General features: G+C 44.7%; 1 long non-coding RNA gene across 1 annotated transcript; it reads left to right on the top strand.

Moving 5' to 3' along the window:
• The first annotated feature begins 2,067 nt into the window (after positions 1 to 2,067).
• LOC115325556 lies at positions 2,068 to 3,610 on the top strand. Its single transcript, XR_005718106.3, has 2 exons — positions 2,068 to 2,111; positions 3,282 to 3,610. It is a non-coding gene; the product is annotated as an uncharacterized LOC115325556 (long non-coding RNA).
• The last annotated feature ends 13,607 nt before the right edge of the window (positions 3,611 to 17,217 follow it).

A 17,217-nucleotide genomic window follows, 5' to 3' on the forward strand; every position in this document is an offset into this window, starting at 1 on the left:
GGAGCAATTTCGCCCAGCAACTTGACGTCGCAACTCCAGCAACACGGGCCGCCCGCGTTCACACGCAGCAACCGAATTGCTCCGACTTGCCATCATCATCATGAAATTTGATTTTTCTTGCACTATTTAGACGCACAGCTACGCGCTAAAAACGTGTTTTTATATGTTTGAATTGTGTTGAGAATAGTAACTCATCTTTCTGAAGCAGTTTATTTCCAAAAACGATCCATTTCAAACCAGAACCAAGTTCATAGCTGTCATCATCACCACCCCAGGGGTGTCAAGTGAAAATATCGCGTCCCTGATTGGCTGCAGCCCTTTCAAACGTCTTCGAATTGCTCCGAGTTGCTCGCTCGTTCGAGCCGGACCCGATCTCAGCAATTCGTGTTGATCTAGGGAAAGCTAGGGAACAACCCGCCAGCAACCTCAAAATTGCTGGAAAAGTTGCCCCGTCTGAAGCGGGCCTAAGCAATTTATAAATTCACCTTCCTACTATTTGAAAAAAAGAAAAAAAGAGCTCTAAATTCGACCTTGCAATGCATGTGCCTGCACCTGCATTCAGAGTGGCGCAACCAGTTCATTCACATGCACCAAGAAATTTAGAGCGCACATCTATTGTGCAGCTAGCTGCATGATGAAGTGGCACACATGAACAGCTTGCTGACTATCTAGTAGTGTCGGTTGTGGCGGAGCTTAAGCAGGCCATAATGCATTCTTTGTTTTGACATGTGGCACATTTATCAATTATTTTAACTCTTGCGAATCACAACCTGTGTGTTCTTGGGTTGGGCTGCTTTTATATATATATATATGTATATATATATATATTTTATAGAATTTGTGCATTTTAGTATGTATAATTTTTTATTTTTTTTATTCAGGTTAAATGGTACTTTATAGCAAATTAGCTCCTTGTAGAGCTGAAATTACATTTAGTCAATGGTCTCCCCAAACTGAGATGTTATATGCATTTGCTAGCTTTTTTTTTTGTAAAGGTGTAAAATAAACTATAGTATACGGCAGCCAGCTCTGAAACACAATAGATTGTTCACACTAATTAATCTATAAAAACTTGGACGATTCCACTTGGACAAATCCAGTTGTTAAGAAATTGCATTCATCCTACCCTTCGGGAAAGTCTGTATAAATATAGAGCTATGTGTTTCGCCACTGTGGGCAGAGGCCAGCTAAATTGCTACCGTTTGGAAGGTGGAGGGGTGATGTGCAGGGAAGCTAAGCCCTATCCCTCTCTCCCATATTGTCTGCTATAATTGTTTCAAATGTCAAAAAAAAAGGGGGGGGGGCAACTGCCCCCTCCCCTTGCACCCTTGTCCCGATGCCTCTGTCAGGGGGTAATAACTTGGGGATGCCATAAATAAATGCAACCACTTACGGCTGCCATTGCATACAAAGGAGAAAATAGAGAGAGAGGGAGAGCGATGTGGATTATCTTTCTCTTAGGTATTCATGTCAGAATCGCTCATGGCTATCTCGCTCAGCCACAACCATCCAAAACCACTAATGGTTTTGGATGGTTGTGGCTGAGCGAGATAGCCATGAGTGCTGCCTAAGTGTTTGGTTCGGAATCTTGTTCAATCGGCAAAAAAGCAAGCCCCAGTCAACTATTCAAGTAATCCTATGAATGGCTCCTGGGATTTTCGAAAATGGTCTATTGTCTTGCAAATGAGTGTGGTGGTATTAACTAAGGACACTTAGCAAGCTGTTTACTCATTTTTAATATTGCTGACTTTACATTAAAGCTGGTGAACTTTCAGCTTTCTGCAACGCATAGTTTTTTTTATTAGGTCCAAAAAAGTTGGGTATATCTTTCTTGATTGGATTCTGCATTATTGTGATCATTCAGCTGTGTTGAATAAAACATATGGGTTTCTTATCCCTGCCTTGATATTTATTTTTATGTAGTCGGGGGGTGGTGGTCATTGCCTTGATTTCATAGTGTTTTGGCATAGAATTTTAGGAATTATTGCCATATAAGAATACACTTACCATCAGAAAACTAAGCAACCTCATTCTTTGCAGCTCCTGCCATGGAGGTGGTAAAGAGCGTGGCAGCCCTGCTGAAGGATTCACCAGCTTCTCTGATTGAGAAGGTATGGTATACCATTCTGATATAATTTCTAACCTCTTAAACGAAGTGAAAACTGGCTCACATGTCAATTTCAGTATGCATGGTAACTCAGAACCCTGCTCGCAGGTACCTGTGAAGCAAAAGCAGCCAGGGAGGCTGTTCTAAGAGCAGCCTCTCTGGCATCTCGTAGAAAAAAAGAAACCTGCAGTTTAACAGAGATTCATCATCACCAACTCGAAGAACACGCAAAAAGCATTGAAAGAAATCAGAAGAGTAGCTTTAAAAAGATGAAGTTGTTTAAAAACTTGGTTTGCCAAAAAAATTTAAGAAATATTATAATGTGACTAAATATGGTGAAGGAGATGTTCAAACACTTGCTCTGCACCTGTTGCTGGGCTGACAGGCAGTATTGGTCTTATGCCTTCTGCCTCTATAAAAGATGCTCTAATAAAGCAACAAGCAACAGTGTTTTATATAGGCATGCACTACCTCAACAGACTCCGAGCATACCGAGATACATACAATAAAATGCAAATAAGCCTGTCGTGCTTATTTGGTAATTCTGGCAATTTATAAAGACAATGTGGTGTGAAGTGGGGAAAGAAAGTTTAGGCTTCAATCTTTGAGCTAGCTGAAAGGCCAAAATTATAGCAAAAGGCAGGATATGGTGTTGTTGCTCTTATTGTGTGCTGGTGTAACATGAACAAATATTTTCATCTACAAATTGTCACTTTACTGAAGTGTCCCTTTAACGGTGTGCTACTTGATGTGCTATTTGCATTGTGTTGTATTTTTCTGGGCCCACGAGGGGGCCACATATATTGCCGCGCATGATGTGGTGGCCGAGTGGGCACCACTCCTGGGTGTCATGCAGAGATCCTGGGTTTGAATCTGGGGACCACTGCAGTTGCTTAATTACTCGAAAAACCCGTGGTTCTAGAAATTTGCTCACAGTGCTCAATGCTCAATGCCTTGTGTTGTAATGGTCTCATATATTGAACCGCCTCTACAGAGGTCAGGGAATTTCACCTGAAATTGTCAGGGAAAATCTGGAAAAGTTGGGGAATTTCAAAATAATAATTCGCTAGACACCCTGAAATTGCTGTAATTACCCCGAGGAGACTGAGTAGACTTTCTTTAATAATTATCTTCCTTTCAAATACTACAAATTGCCCATGTTTCTTCTTCACAGGAGGAGGATCATGTCCAGCCAGCCTTCCCTGTGATGCAAGTCAGGGGAGGGGCCTCAAGTTCACCACTCACAGTGGTGCTGGAGGACTGCTCCTTCGAGGTAACGGACATTATGGCCGGTATTGCGCTCATTCTTGTGCTATACTGGGTCCATGACATTTCCTGCTGTCCAAAAAGCATCCTGGTCACTTGCTGTGATTGGCAACTTCATTGGCTTGACCTACAAGACCAAGTCATTCTTGGTACTAGATTTAATTTAAAAACTGGAAGATTGAGATCTTAAATGAGTGTATTTTTTTACATGTACATTAAAATCTGTTTTTTTAACGAGCACCGTATTACTGTTTTCACTCGACCTTGTATGAGGGCCTGTATGGGCACCCTCTGAAAAGGCTCAAGCAACACCTTTCGTCCTGTGAGCACATGCAGAATTCTCTTCGGACATTCGCATCCGTGCATTGCGGAGTGTTGTAGCTGTGAACAAGAAATGCCCATATTCGAGGGAAATAAACACCTTGCTTAAGGGATTCAATGTCTTGGAAGCTCTTTGTTTGCCCTTCTATAGAGTTCAGGCACACTACATGAAAGGGAAAAGATAACACCTAACAGAGTGTACTTTTAGCTCTGACGTAGAGCTTAATTAACACTTCTTATGGAGCTGAAGTTACCCTTTACGAGGGAGTTAAAATAACTCTTGGCATGAGAGTGTAGCCTTGACCACTCATTAGAGTTGTTCTATTTGCACCTAAGAGAGTAGCCACAACATTCGCTTCGAGGGTACGTACAACACCACCTGTAGGAGTCTATGCTACTCTTCAAAAGTGTTGATTTTACACCTCATTTCAAGGAGTAACCCTTACCCTAGAAAAGAGTAACACTAACTCTCGTCAAGAGTAACTCCTGGTTACTCTCAAAAGTGTAAAGTCAACACCTCGTTTTGAAGAGTAATTGTAACTCTTGTCAAGAGTAACTCCTTGTTACTCCTAAAAGAGTAAAGTCAACACCTTCTTTCGAAGAGTAACCCTAACTCTCAAAAAAGGGTGGATTCTGCGACAAACCATTTACACTCCAAAAAGTGTTAAGATGACACCTTTTTTTTTTAGAGTGTAAGAAAGAATGCCTTGCGGTCGTCTGGGCAATGACGAAGTTTCGCCCGTACTTATACGCAAGCGCATTCCGCGTAGTCACGGACCACCACTCGCTCTGCTGGCTTGAGAACCTCAAGGAGCCGTCAGGACGCCTCGCGCGATGGAGTCTCCGATTACAAGAGTTCAACATGACCGTGGTCTACAAGTCAGGCCGCAAGCACAGCGACGCCGACTGCCTATCCAGAGCTCCCGTCGAAACACCTTCCGGCAGCAGCGACGACGATGACGAGGAGTGTTTCCTGGGCGCAGTGAACACCGACGACATGGCCCGACGTCAACGAGACGATCCTGAGCTGCGCGCACTAGATCACCTGGAAGGGCGCGGGAGCCATGCCACGTGTTTTTTCTCGAGCCCTTCCGACCTTCGCCATTAGACAAGGTGTAATCTACAAAGAGAACTTCGGGCAAAACAACTCGCCGTGGCTGCTGGTAATCCGGACCGACCTTCGGGAGGAGATCTTTCAAGCCCGCCACGACGACCCGACGTACGGACACTTTGGTTACTGCCGGACACTGGCCCGTATTCGTGAAACGTATTACTTGCCCAAGCTCCCCAAAACCGTCCACCTATACACACGATCATGCCATGAATGCCAGCGACGAAAGAAACCTCCGACGAGGCCGGCCGGACTCTTGCAGTCAATTCCTCCGCCAACAGCACCCTTCCAGCAGATCGGAATGGATCTACTTGGCCCTTTTCCGCCGTCGACGTCAGGAAATCGCTGGATCATTGTCGCCAAGAATTATCTCAAGCGGGACGCGAAAACGAAAGCCCTTCCTTCCGCAACTGCCGTGCAAGTTGCCAAGTTTTTCATTGAATCCATCGTGCTCCGGCACGGCGCTCCCAAAGTCCTTATCTCAGACGTGGATTCTCATTCATGTCCCAGCTGACGCAAGAAGTCCTTCGTCTCAGCCACACCAGCCATCGTCGCACCATGGCGTACCACCCGCAGACCAACGGGCTGACGGAAAGACTCAACAAGACCATCGCCGACATGATTTCCATGTACGTAGACGTGGAGCACAAGACATGAGACGAAGTGTTGCCGTACGTCACCTTTGCCTACAACGCGGCCGTGCAAGAAACCACAGGGGTTACACCCTTTCAAATGGCTCATGGTCGCTAAGTGACGACAATGCTGGACGCGATGTTACCCCACGAATCGGCTTTCGACAGAAGCGACGACGCCCTGGTGGTTGCCCAACGGGCAGAAGTCCGTCAGCTCGCCTGAGTCCGGATTCAAGCCCAACATCGTATCGACACTGGCCGCTACAACCTTCGTCGTCGGGACGTCCACTTCCAGCCCGGAGACATGGTGTGGGTATGGGCACCGATCCTCCGCCGTGGTCTCAGCGAAAAACTCCGGAAGTACTACTTTGGACCCTACAAAGTGCTTCGTCGACTCGAGGATTTGAACTACGAGGTGGTGCCCGACAGATTAAGGACCTCATCACACCGCACTCCACGACCGGAAGTCGTCCACATCGTGCGCCTCACGCGCACGACGTGGACGACTACGATTGATAGGACTGTGAATCGTGTTTTGTACTACGCTCAATAGGACTATATTTCTCAAGTTTACGTAGTTTGCCATTATTTTTGTTTGTTTTTATGTTTTGTTTCCTGGTATGTCGCATCGAGGCGATGCGCTTTTAAAAGGGGAGAGTAATGCAACGCACGCCGCCGAGCGAGCGCGTACGTGGCGGAGTGGTTAGCATGGTCGACTGTCGCGCGAGGATCTGGGTTCGAGTCCAGGGAGCGGAATTTTCTTTTATCTATTCTTTCTACATGGCGTTCTCGAAAGGTCGAGAACCCTCTCGTCCGATCCAGTTACAAATTTTCTATGAGCCGAACGTTCTAGGCCGAACGTTCCAAAAGTCCACGTGTGTACAAAAGGGGCTCCGCGTGGCACGCCGGAGCCAGTCTCGCCCCAGCGTTCGACTCTGCCGTTACGCCGACTTCGACGCCCGCGACGCTCTTCTGTTTTCTTTTGTTTTGTGCACAAGTTCGGCCCAGTAAACGTTTAGTTTCTTCAGTTATTCGCCGCCTCATCACTTGCCCTTCGTGACAATATTTCTTGGCCCGCGCGCTCCCTTAGGGAAACGTGGAGTGACCTGGTCGCCCCTAATAAAGCCGGCTGTGTGCCAGACACGCGAATAGTTGCAAAATGTTACAAAACTTGAAAGTATAAAACAGAGAGGACGAGGACGGGAACAGGACATCTTTCATTTAGCAACAACATAGAATGGCACAACGATAAAAAACCGCCCCCCAAGGGTCTCAACGTTCTCAAAGAGGGAAAGGAGATAATAGTTATGAAGGAAAGGGAATACCCTAAAAGAAAAGTTTGTAAAGCGCGTCAGTAATCGAGTTGTTTTTCGATTAGTTAGAATTAACCTTGGTCATTGTCAGTGATAATGCAGAATTATTCTTGTTTGCAGTCCAAAAAGAGAATTGTACTATAAATATAAGAGATTAAAAATCTGTAGCGTCACGACGAGGTGTCAGTATTCTAGTCATCTCTGGTGTTAAGAATTCGACCTCTGTCTTTGTCAATGATAATGACGGTGCAGAAATGTTGTTGTTAACAGTCCCCATGGCAAATGACTCGACGATTTCTCTCCCAAATCTGTTGTTGTGCCCGCCCAGTATCTTAGTATTAGAAAAATGAGGAGTACAGTCATCGCATGTGCGGCTGTGAACGACAATGGGGTGATACGACTCAGTTGAAGCCTTTGATGCTTGCAAGTTATGTTCTCTGAGTCGGTGGTTGACGCATCTCCCAGTCTGTCCAATGTACTGACTGCCACAACTTAGTGGAATCGAATACACCTTCCTTTCTTCGCATTCTACGAACTTTCTTGCGTGTTTTACATTGCACCCTCGGGGACTGTCGCTCCCATTAACCTTTTGGCACGTCTGTTTGAGGCGCATACGACAAGAAAAAACCACACTCGTGTCGAACTTGGACGCAATAGACCTTAGACGGTGCGCAGAATTGTGCATGTAGGGAATCACAGCCAAACGACCTTTCCTTTTTAAAACAACTTGCGGAAGTTGTGGCTTGATAATGAACCTCTCAAGGGTGGAGCGAAGTAGGTCAGCAGGAAAGCCTGCTTTTTCTAACCTCTGCTGCTGCAACTTGAGGCTACTTTCGGAGAAATGCGTGCATGACTTGGAGAATGAGGACTTGAAAAGTGACCTTACTATTCCATGCTTAACGGACTTCCATGCTTAACGGACGCGCTTTACAAACTTTTCTTTTAGTGTATTCCCCTTCCTTTATAACTAGAATCTCCTTTCCCTCTTTGAGAACGTTGAGACCCTTGGGGGGCGGTTTTTTATCGTTGTGCCATTCTATGTTGTTGCTAAATGAAAGATGTCCTGTTCCCGTCCTCGTCCTCTCTGTTTTATACTTTCAAGTTTTGTATCTATTAACCAACACGCTCGTTTTCAATTGTAACTGACAACGTTTTTCGAGCCATGTTTCGTCCAAACCCCAACTGCGTTTCTTCGGTCTTCAATCCGGTGTCTTTTCTGGAAGCTGCCATCTTCATTTCAAAGATGACCCAACTTCGTCTCCGGCTGCGTTCACTGGGCCTCTACCTTCGCAAGGATTTGCCTCATCCCTTTGTAGAGCTGGCATTTGGGTTTCGCTGCAACAACTGGGCTTCATGCTACCGAGTAATGCAGATTACGAGAAAAGAAATTTCTCATGAACTTCACGTGATGGAAAGAGTGCTTCCCTCCCAAATGGAGAAACTTTTCGGACAAGGATTCAGCGCCCGAGTGGAGTACAAGTTCGTCATGGATGCTGCTGCCAGTCTTCTTCAAGCATCGTGGAATAAACTGCTCAAGGAAGTCAACACCTCGTGTCTACAGGTAAAGACCACCAAGTTTGAACCTCCTGTGATGCTTTCTACAAAAAAGCTCTCCGCTGCCACAATGGATCTTCTGTCGAGGGGACCAAAGTTTGCTCCAGATCTTCCTTCGTTGAAGGTAGACCAGCTAGCCTCTGTGCATCAAGTAGCGTCGTCTATACCTGAACATCAACGGCTAGACTTTCTGGGCTCGGCAGTGCGTGCAGTGTGTCACCATCCACCACCTCGGCCAAGCAGGCTTCCACTACGTGCGGCTGTGCAAGAGCTTCGCCAAGAACACTTAAAATTACTTGAATCGGACAAAACGGGTGTTTTTGTAATTTTGGAGGAGAGTGCTTTTAATGATAAGGTTCTTGATGCCGTGTCAAAGAATTTTGAGCGCTTAAAAACTGGGCCTTCTGGTAGACTGCGTTCGAAGGCAAAGGAACTTTGTTCCTCCTTGAACTTGACCTCTCTTAAGAACGGCATTGGTAGTCCTGCCAAACAGTATTTGTCTGTTTTCTTTACTGCAAAGACTCACAAGTATGGAGTTCCCTTCAGGAGCATAATTTCAGAAATTGGGTGTTGGCAAAAGCCCCTGGGTCGTTATCTACAAAAACATTTGTCTAATATCATCCTCCCTTAGCCTGTCAGAGTCCAAAATTCCCTTGAATTAATCCCCCGCTTCGATTCGCTTCATTTTTGTTCCATCCCGCACTCAGTTATGTCCTTCGACATTGAAGATATGTTTTACAGCCTAGAACCAAAACTCCTCTTAGATTCTGTGACTAATGCAATCCATGAACACTGAGTTTGCGACTTTCAAAATTCCTCCGGTGTTTCGGTTGAGGGCTTCATCGACCTGATAGATACTTATTTACAGTCCACTTTGGTAGAATACGAAGGAAATATTTACCGACAAAAGAAAGGAGTTTGTATAGGCTCTTGCCTCGCACCTGTCCTGAGCGAAATATTTCTTCTTTTTGTTGACAGGGCTATCAACGATCAGTTGAAAAAGTCCTTCCAGGGTTGCCTAGTTTTTAGGTATGTTGACGATTACTTGGTCATTTATCCAGATGCTGCGTCCGCTGACAGCATCTTTGAAGTTTTCAAAGACTGTGCGGCAGGGCTTACTTTTACCCGGGAAAATCCTTCAGTGGAAGGATTACAATTTCTGGATTTACGATTGCATCCTCATTCCTCAGGTGTTTGTTGGGCCTTCCAGCAGAGGTCGGAGAAGCCAGTCCTCCCTTTCACCAGTGCTCACTCCAAGTCCGTTAAGCATGGAATAGTAAGGTCACTTTTCAAGTCCTCATTCTCCAAGTCATGCACGCATTTCTCCGAAAGTAGCCTCAAGTTGCAGCAGCAGAGGTTAGAAAAAGCAGGCTTTTCTAACCTCTGCTGCTGCAACGTGCCGAAGTAGGTCAGCAGGCTTTCCTGCTGACCTACTTCGCTCCACCCTTGAGAGGTTCATTATCAAGCCACAACTTCCGCAAGTTGTTTTAAAAAAGAAAGGTCGTTTGGCTGTGATTCCCTACATGCACAATTCTGCGCACCGTCTAAGGTCTATTGCGTCCAAGTTCGACACGAGTGTGGTTTTTTCTTGTCGTATGCGCCTCAAACAGATGTGCCAAAAGGTTAATGGGAGCGACAGTCCCCGAGGGTGCAATGTAAAACACGCAAAAAAGTTCGTAGAGTGCGAAGAAAGGAAGGTGTATTCGATTCCACTAAGTTGTGGCAGTCAGTACATTGGACAGACTGGGAGATGCGTCAACCACCGACTCAGAGAACATAACTTGGAAGCATCAAAGGCTTCAACTGAGTCGTATCACCCCATTGTCGTTCACAGCCGCACATGCGATGACTGTACTCCTCATTTTTCTAATACTAAGATACTGGCGGGCACAACAACAGATTTGGGAGAGAAATCGTCGAGTCATTTGCCATGGGGACTGTTAACAACAACATTTCTGCACCGTCATTATCATTGACAAAGACAGAGGTCGAATTCTTAACACCAGAGATGATTAGAATACTGACACCTCGTCGTGACGCTACAGATTTTTAATCTCTTATATTTATAGTACAATTCTCTTTTTGGACTGCAAACAAGAATAATTCTGCATTATCACTGACAATGACCAAGGTTAATTCTAACTAATCGAAAAATAACTCGATTACTGACGCGCTTTACAAACTTTTCTTTTAGGGTATTCCCTTTCCTTCATAACTAGTATCTCCTTTCCCTCTTTGAGAACGTTGAGACCCTTGGGGGGCGGTTTTTTATCGTTGTGCCATTCTATGTTGTTGCTAAATGAAAGATGTCCTGTTCCCGTCCTCGTCCTCTCTGTTTTATACTTTCAAGTTTTGTATCTATTAACCAACACGCTCGTTTTCAATTGTAATTGCAAAATGTGCAGCGCCGCCCTGCGCGGAAACGTCCTGTTTAGAACCTGCTGTAGCCAGGGTCCCAAACCGCAACCGTAACCAAAACCGAAAGCCATTGAGAAACGAAATTTTTCAGTAACCGGTTCCGGAACGAATCCGCTATTTGAAATTTATATAAGCCGTAACCATAACCGTAAATTATTTACCGGGGACCGACATTAACCGATATCAACCGAAAAAAAAAGATTAGTTTTTCTCTAGTATGAACTCGAGGAGAAATCTTGAAATGTCGTGGCCATTTGACAGCTACCATCAGCGAGTGGTACACCTGGGCCCGTTTGCCCGAAGCGCTAACCGCGGCAAAAGTAATACCCGTGCCACACTGGCAACTCGAATGCCATTTACAACGAATGACATTCGAGCGATCGGCCAATCAGCGCGCGACGATCCGGGCTTGGCGCATTCCACGCGCGACAGATCGCGAGTCGTTTCGTCAATCACACGAATGTCATTCGTTGTAAATGGCATTCGAGTTGCCCGTGTGGCACGGGTATTAGCCGCAGTCCCTAGGAGAAGGATTTTGAAATCACGTGACTGACTCGGTAGGGATGCGGGGAAAAATGGCGGTGCCCCGGTGAGTGATCACCGCTCGCCTAAGAACGAGTATGTCGTTGTAGCTGCAATATCGGGCGCGTTAGTCAGCAACGAAGGGTGCAGGAGGCTTTCGCTTTGCCTTACCTCACTTGAATCGCAAAGCATGAGGAATGACTCGCCGCATTTTTTAGATAGTATTTCGATTCTGGACATTCCTAAGCCTAAATGAACGCGATAATTGTCCGCATGGCGACGTCTTTGGAAAGCGGATTGCCTTGACTCAATCGGCCGGGTATTGACAGCACGTTGGAAGTGTAATTCTACGGTCTGCGGGCGCTGGCCTTCCTCTTACAAAAAATTCGAAGAAAATAATCATAATATATGCTTTGACGAACGGGCGTGTGAGGCAAAATTTGTTTTAGACGTTTTGCTTTAGAATAATTACTACTGCAGACGCCAGCACGTGCAACGTGTGTAACTAGACACTCGTAGCATGCACCTTGGTGCTTGGGAAATTGAGAAAAAGGTCTATTGGGACGCTGTCTGCTTTTTTTGTGTGCTATCAATACCCGGCCGATTGAGTCAGGGCAATTCACTTTCCAGAAACGTTGCAATGCCGGCAATTATTGCGTTCATTTAGGGTTAGGAATGGCCAGAATCGAAATACTATCTAAAAATGCGACGAGGTCATTGCTCATGCTTTGCGATTAAAGTGAGGTAAGGCAAAGCGAAAGCCTCCTGCACCATTCGTTGGCGACTAACGCGTCCGATATTGCAGCTACAACGACATATTATTTTTAAAGCGAGCGGCGCTCACTCACCGGGGCACCGCCATGTTTCCCCGCATCCCTACCAAGCCAATCACGTGATTTAAAAATCCGTCTCCTAGGTAGTGCGGCTAACTTTAGCAGCGGTTAGCGCTTCGAGCAAACGGGCCCAGGTAATACATTTCCGTTTAATCTAAATTTAGAATAAGGAATACTTATTATTTTTGGAATAAGATCTATTGGTGGATCTTTATTATTCATTAGACATTGTCGTCATCAGCATCATCATATCAAGACTTCGATCGTTTTGAAGCACGGTATACTAAAGAAGTTTTATGAATATTATTAGTAGCAGCAGTTGTATTATTAGTCCCCTGTTTCATATCTGTATAACAACGTATGTTAACACTCCTTTGAGTTCCCATATATACATCGTGCTTTGTGTTGTATATATAGCATATTGCTAGCATCAATCCTATCATTCTTATTGGTATTCTGCCCTGTAGGAACACGCTAAAGTTTCTATGCATGCCTGGTTTTCTTGTTCCCAATTATTGTCCAATGTCATAACAAACTAAATATTAGATTAATAAATAAAGTAGATATATTCATACACCCTATATTATTCTTTTCATCTGTAACTGTCAATTTTGTATTTAAATGCGTATCTAAAGAATTGTCTAGTTAAACGTTCCTCATTTATATTTACTTATTTCTTTTTCGCGGCCCTGGAGACAGCGACAGGTCCCCGATTTGGCCCCTTAGCCAGAAGGTTTGAAGGTCCCTGGTCTAGGCTGTAGGCTGCGTTATTACACACACCTGGTGTAAACAAGAGGGAAAGACGTGTTGGCGCTATGTTGCGCGGTGCGCGTGTCATTTAAGCTTAATCATAACGCTAATGCAATGTGACTCTGCCGGTCGTCCTTTCAGTATTTGTCGGTTAATAGCTCTAAACTACACCACCGAAGTATGACCTCGATTTTATACAGAAAAGATATTCGTCTTGTGGCGACCACATATAAGCCATGGCAGCGGATGAAGAAGACGCCAAGGGGGCTCGGGCACTTCTGCTCTGGTGATCAGCAGGGCAGCCATGTCGTACTTCGACAGTCCATAGAACCAACGTGTAAATAATGTAAATAAATAGTTAGCATATAAAGCAACGAACGACTTGTTACAAGCGGTGACCCGGACGAGGAACATCGCAACCAGACGCACCGAGAGGGCAACAAATGTACCTGCCCCTGTCGATCCACTGCAGGTAACAGCCCTTGAGATCCGACCGCCATCATTCTGGCCGGCAGATCCACAATAATGGTTTGCTCAGGTGGAATCGCAGTTCGTGTTAAGGCGAATCACAGACCAAAACAGAAGATTTCATCACGTGGTGTGTGAACTATCATCCACAGATGCAGCTGAGGTCCGCGATATCATCATCGCTCCTTCTCCAGTGAGCTCTTATGACGTCCTTAAGGACGAGCTTGTCCGTCGTACAGGCCTCTCGGGGCAACGAAGACTTCAGCGGCTGCTTACTGCAGAGGAGTTAGGAGATAAAACACCATCACAGCTACTCCGCCGGATTAAACAGTTGCTCGCTAACGCCACAATCGACGGCACATTATTCCGTGATATATTCCTCCAACGTCTTTCGAATGATGTCCGCATGACTTCAACTTCAGCTTTATTGTTTCTCTCCAGGGGAAAGGGGGAGAAAGAAAAACAAAGCAGACTGTTGTCGCTTGACAGTTTCTCCTCCCCACCAGCAACGAGAGAAACTATTTTACATACTAGTGAGCCGTAGAACAAGGTTTACATGAAATCAAAACACACAACATATAAAAAAAAATTGACGTACATCACGAACCTTTCTTGCAGGTCGGAGGTACCATCAAGAATATGTGCAAATAAAACTAGAGAAACAATGAACGACTATCCTTTCTGCTCAAACTCATCAAATCTGTGCCCTGTCTATGTGTTTTGTTTATACTATTAGGCGACGAGTACTGCAACATCTGGAGGCCGCAGCCTGTTCTCGAGCGAGGCGTTGACCATGTGTCAACACAACGGCCTGCATATGCAGGCACCCTCCGCTTCATATTGGCGATTGAGAGAAAAACAAGTTGATTTTGCCTTGCAGACGTTTGATATGTTAGAAGAAGTTCATAATTATGCCTTGTAACTGGAAATATATGACGGTTTTTGAAAAGTTGTAATGTGTGAGGCGTTGAACTCTGCATTGCACGTAATGAGGGATGGGCAAAAAATGCAAATATGTATCGAAATCCAAATACAAAATACTTCGTCGAAAATGTATTTAATTACAAACCTAATTACATTTCCAAAAAAGCATTTAAATACAAGATACAAATACGACCAAATGTATTTCGTCTCCTCCAAATACTTTTCCAAATACATTCCTCAAAATTTACGTCAGCGACTTCAGGGCACCTGCAAGGGGTTTCTGGGTATCTCATTTTAATTTTGCGTCGCACACTCGGGAGTTAGTATGCGAGGCTCTAGTAACGTAATCGAAATATAACCACAAAAATTGTAATCAGCTTGAACGTAATAGGTGAAAAAAGTACAGAGCTTCAAGCAGCTTTTTTTGTCGATTACATTTTGGTATAGACCAACAAAGAACCGAGACGACCAAGACGCGCAGCACTAGCTAGAGAATTTTTTATAGTTGCAACTCGCACCAGTTACGAAAATCAGGACGACCCGCGCATTTAGAATGTTCCAGGCAAAAATATGGATGGAAACCAGGCTGGAAAGCATCACAAGTTGTCACAGGCACTTATTTAGCCAGTCTGCCTGTGAACGTCGATTTCATCACTATTCTTGCCCTGGACTAGCACCGTAATCCCAAAGTCACTAAACGCTTGTGCTTGATTGAGAGACACTGCATTCAGTGCAGAACGCAGTTTTCTTCCTGCTCTGGACAGTGACAATAAATTTGAGGGATGTATTTTCGCCCACAAAATTGTATTTAATTACAATTGTATTTTAAATACCCACGTTTTAGTATTTAAATACACAAGTCAAATACATTACCTAATTTGTAATTAAATACAAATTCCAAATACACAAAGTATTTGAAATACGTATATCAAATACTTGTATTTGAAATACTGCCCATCCCTGCACGTAATTCGAATTATTCTCTTCTAGAGACCATGCAAGTGATGCATATTTTTAACCGTTGTGCTACCCCAAACAAGGAACCAATAATTATAGCAAGAGTAAAAGAGGGAGTTATAAAGAAGAATTAAGAACGAAAGGAGTAATATATGACGGGATTTATAAATAGTGCCCACAACTTCTGAAAGTCTGCCAGCTATAATGAGTACACGAGCTGGGACGCCGAAGTTCAATGCATATATGCATTGAACTTCGGCGTCCCAGCTCGTGTACTCATTAAATATCACACCAAGAACCTGCAAATTTTGTACAAAGTCAATATTTCGTCCTTGGAGAGAGAGCCCTTGAGTAGATGAAAACACTGTATTTTTGGATTAAAAAAGTATTGCTTTCGCTTTATCTGTATTAGTTACTAAAGTGTGTCAGAGACACCTTTCACAAATGGTAATTCATCGGCAGCGTTACCATTCTTTACAATGTTTACAAAATAGTCATTAAATATTTCAGCCAACGCCAAACTACTTCTCGTCTCCCCCCATGTTGAGCTTCATGGCTGTAGACTTGAAAGGGCCACGGCGGAGAAATGAGTTAAGCTTCTTCCATATAATATCTATTCGTCGCTCATTTTCAAACGCAGCATAAAAATACGCACGCTTAGCCTTACGTAAAGCACTTGTCACAGCATTTCGCTGCTTTTTAAATAATGGCAGCACACCTGATTTTCTGGATTTAATCAATTTGTTGTAGAGAGCGTCTTTTTAGTCATCATTTTGATTATCTCCTTTGTCACCCAAGGCTTCCGAGCCTTCCTTTGGGCAAGTTGTTTTTTTGTACGGAAAAATCTTTTCATATATCTTTGTAAAAATCCTAATAAAGTAATCATATGCCTCGTCAGCTGAAACACTGGACAACACCGTGCTCCAATCAGTACGGCAAATCTCAGGTTCAAATGGACCTAGATTTTCTGCAGTGATATTTCGATAATAAAGTGGGCAGTCATCTCCATCTTTCTGTATCCGGACCTTCGAGTCGACAAGCATATAAATTGGTAGGTGGCCACTTATCGTGGTTCCAATGACACCTCCGGACACTTGAGATTCGTCGGCATTTGTTAGGTGGTGTTGGCATCATATGACAGCGCTACCGAAAAGGACTTGGCGAAGTTGGCCGATCGAATTAACGACGTTTCAAATACTTCAGGTGTCAACCAAGTAACACAACCAAAGAAAATCCTTGCTAATTTTTGCACCAGCATTCTACGTCGCGTGGACGAGCTCACGAAGATGGTCTTTGCCTTTCGATCTTCGCATTCACCTCTCCGACGGACAAGTCCCTACCCGACTTGTCGATTTAGCGAGTCTCATAGACCTTCCACACAACAGTGCTGGTATCATCGCACCTTCGGCGCTGACGCACGAAAATGTACCTGCCAGAAGAAGGGAAACAATCCAGCCGGCTACTAAAGACGACGAGCGATGCTGGCCAGTTACACAGTCGTCCATGTCTCTTCTTCTTTACCGACAAAGACTCAAAAGCACGTTTTCTGGTCTACACTGGTGCTGAAGTTTCGGTGGTACCGTCATCCCTTCAAGACCGTGGTAAACAACAACCTTCGAAGCTAAAGGTCGCAAACGGCACCACCATCCCTACACATGGGCTGGGAACTATCACCATCAACCTCGGGTTGCGTCGCATCCTCCGTTGGGTATCAATTGTTGCAGACACGCAATACCCAATTCTCGGAGCAGACTTTCTGCAGAAATTCAACCTCCTGGTCGATGTGCGCGGCCGCCGTCTTTTTGGTTACACAACGCATCTGGCAGTATCTGGAGTTCGGACAAAATTCCAGTCGATAGGACTTTCTCCTCTCCGTTTCCAACTCTCAGTACGCAGAAGTTCTGCGAAGTTTCCATCCCTGGTTCGTCCCTGCACCTTTACTACCCACGCACAGCATAACATCCAGCACCATATTGAAACAACCGGCGCTCCAGTTCACGCTCAACCCCAGAGGCTCCCTCCCGACAAGTACTGTACTGCT

This window comes from Ixodes scapularis, unplaced genomic scaffold (assembly GCF_016920785.2).
Source record: "Ixodes scapularis isolate PalLabHiFi unplaced genomic scaffold, ASM1692078v2 PGA_scaffold2__306_contigs__length_199485367, whole genome shotgun sequence".
NCBI lineage: Eukaryota > Metazoa > Arthropoda > Arachnida > Ixodida > Ixodidae > Ixodes > Ixodes scapularis.